This window comes from Sprattus sprattus (genome assembly GCF_963457725.1).
Source record: "Sprattus sprattus genome assembly, chromosome: 1".
Taxonomy (NCBI): domain Eukaryota; kingdom Metazoa; phylum Chordata; class Actinopteri; order Clupeiformes; family Clupeidae; genus Sprattus; species Sprattus sprattus.
In genome coordinates this window covers 76,642,711-76,646,004 of record NC_137920.1, presented here as the reverse complement: position 1 = coordinate 76,646,004, position 3,294 = coordinate 76,642,711, and positions in this window count along the sequence as shown.

Here is a 3,294-nt window from a genome sequence, read left to right as displayed (position 1 = left end):
CACAGAAATGAGATTGATAGAGTTTGGCTGCATCCCATAGCAATGTCGACTCCAATCTGCGGAGAGCAAGGGCCCTATCAGTGCTGGCATTAAGGTTAAGGGGCTGATTATTTGTTTAGCAGATGCTTATCCAAAGTGACTTACATACAATAAAATATCTTTAAAACACTAACAAATGTAACAACAGCGGTAGTATTAGTAATTACAAAAATACAGATAACAATAATAATGAATAAATATAGCTGCAAGCAGCGATGGCGGTTTCCTCCTCCAGACATTGCGAACCAGGGAAAAGTGTATTTTTGTGACAATTTGTCATTGTATAGAAAGATCCATGCTCCAGACTTGCCAATGGGATATTACATTTCAAATGCATTACTTTGAAGATCCTCAAGGGCCATGGCTTCAAGCTAAGAGTGAGAAGGGGTTTGGTCATCCCTACATTTCCTTCAATGTTGTGTGTGTGTGCTTCAAAGGAGCCTGTCAGTGTGTGTGTGTGTGTGTGTGTGTGTGTGTGTGTGTGTGTGTGTGTGTGTGTGTGTGTGTGTGTGTGTGTGTGTGTGTGTGTGTGTGTGTGTGTGTGAGAGAGAGAGAATCTGGAGCACACACGCGCAAAGGAGCAGAGAGAGAGAGTCCTTCTACTGAAAATCACCCTAGAAATTAGCCAAGCATGCCTATTTCAAATATTCACCAAAAATCTACTTTTCATCTTACAGTCAATTTTTTTTTCAGATTTGTGTTCTAAACATTCTCAAGTGTCTTCACATGAACTTGTGATTCAATCAGAGTATCACTTTTTGACCTGTTGATGTGTAAAGCATTGTTTAAGCGTTAACAATTTATCCAATTTGCTTTATATCAATCATTTTTGAAGATATGAAGTTGCCTTTGAACATGGCAACATGTTGTAGTGTCTGCCAGTGACATATCAAGTTTGGTGTTGATTTGTCAAAGATTTGCCAAGATATGACTTCACTTCCTGTTTGGCGACTTTTCTGCTGAATTTGAGTTGCTGTACCGGACAAACGGTTGTGAGGATAAAAATTCTGTTGATAACTTTTGTGAGGCTAGGTCTGAAGATCATCTCAGGAGATTTTGAAGAAGATTTGCCAAAAATTGTAGGAGGAGAAGGCTTTCAAAGGTTTTTGATAAAACCGGAAATAGCGGAAAATCTATATAACCGGAAATTGACGCCATTGGGTGGGTTTAATTCGTCTTGATCCAGGGAATCCAATGGTACCTCATTTTTGAAAATCGGTCATACGGTTCAAAAGTTGTGTGTGTTACAAAAGTCCAACTTTGACCTGTTGGTGGCGCTAGAGTGGTGTAATTAGAGCCATGAAACTTGGTGAGAATGAAGAAGGGACTGTCCTTAATGAGTGTGCCAAATTTCACAAAAAGTTACCATATGGTTCTAGGGGCTGCCATTGACTTCCATTGCAGCAACGTAATAATAATAATAGGAAAGCCTACAATAACAATAGGTTACCTCCTACCGGAGGAAACCTAACAATGTTATTGATTAGACAGCAGAGGGGTGCGGGTGGGTTCCATGGCTAAAGATAGTCCCTGTTGTGCTTGAGGTGTAGATTTATATGGAGGCCTAAAGATAGTCCTTGTTGTGCTGGAGGTGTAGATTAATATGGAGGCCTAAAGATAGTCCCTGTTGTGCTGGAGGTGTAGATTAATATGGAGGCCTAAAGATAGTCCCTGTTGTGCTGGAGGTGTAGATTAATATGGAGGCCTAAAGATAGTCTCTGTTGTGCTGCAGGTGTAGATTAATATGGAGGAACTAAAGATAGTCCCTGTTGTGCTGGAGGTGTAGATTAATATGGAGGAACTAAAGATAGTCCCTGTTGTGCTGGAGGTGTAGATTAATATGGAGGAACTAAAGATAGTCCCTGTTGTGCTGCAGGTGTAGATTAATATTGAGGCCTAAAGATAGTCCCTGTTGTCCTGGAGGTGTAGATTAATATGGAGGCCTATAGATAGTCTCTGTTGTGCTGGAGGTGTACAGTAGATTAATATGGAGGCCTAAAGATATTCTCTGTTGTGCTGCAGGTGTAGATTAATATGGAGGCCTAAAGATAGTCCCTGTTGTGCTGGAGGTGTAGATTAATATGGAGGAACTAAAGATAGTCCCTGTTGTGCTGCAGGTGTAGATTAATATGGAGGCCTAAAGATAGTCCCTGTTGTGCTGCAGGTGTAGATTAATACGGAGGCCTAAAGATAGTCTCTGTTGTGCTGGAGGTGTAGATTAATATGGAGGCCTAAAGATAGTCCCTGTTGTGCTGCAGGTGTAGATTAATATGGAGGCCTAAAGATAGTCCCTGTTGTGCTGCAGGTGTAGATTAATACGGAGGCCTAAAGATAGTCCCTGTTGTGCTGCAGGTGTAGATTAATATGGAGGCCTGAACATGATGAGGGGGCTGCCCTCCGCAAGGAGAAACGTAATACTGGCTTTCAGGGGATTGATTTACTGTAATAGGTTGGTATATCAGTGTGTGTGTGTGTGTGTGTGTGTGTGTGTGTGTGTGTGTGTGTGTGTGTGTGTGTGTGTGTGTGTGTGTGTGTGTGTGTGTGTGTGTGTGTTTGTGTGTATGAGTGTGTGTGTGGGGGTGGGGCTGAGCAATAACCTAAAACTGTAGCTGGATTTGTGTGATGTTTGGGGGCTAGAGGACAACAGCATCAACACGTTCCTCAGCGCCTGGAGGCTTTACTGATGAGGCCCTGACAGCAGTAAGGTAACATCAATGGACATTTGTTTTGATATAATTATACACAAGAAGGGATTCTCTAAAGACACTGGCCAGATGCCTTACCAAACATATCTTCTCCCAAAACTTCTCCAAATGTTTGCTTTTGAAGGTTTTCCAGTTTCAAATGTCTCTTTTGTGGGTTAATTTAATTTGGGACTCTAAAGTCTCTTGTGATTGTCGATTGACATAATATGATTAGGGTTGTGTCAGAAACTCTAGGGTTAGGGTTAGGGTTTTTTGTGACTTCAGGTCTTACTTTTCTTTACCAAACATAATTGACGATATGAAGCTGATAGACTGGACTCAGTTGTTTTGTACTGATGTCATATCCTGTGTGTTCCAAAGGGAAGTTATTAATGGTAATCAGATTACAGTTCTCTTTTGGTCCATCTTTGACTTCCTTGTTTAATTAAATAATGTTCAAGATGGCAATAGGACAGTAATGAACTGTCATTAATTACAGTCTGGGACAGACATACTGTATGACCGGCACGTGTTGACCCGTTGATATTTATGATAAATCAGGTCACAGTAC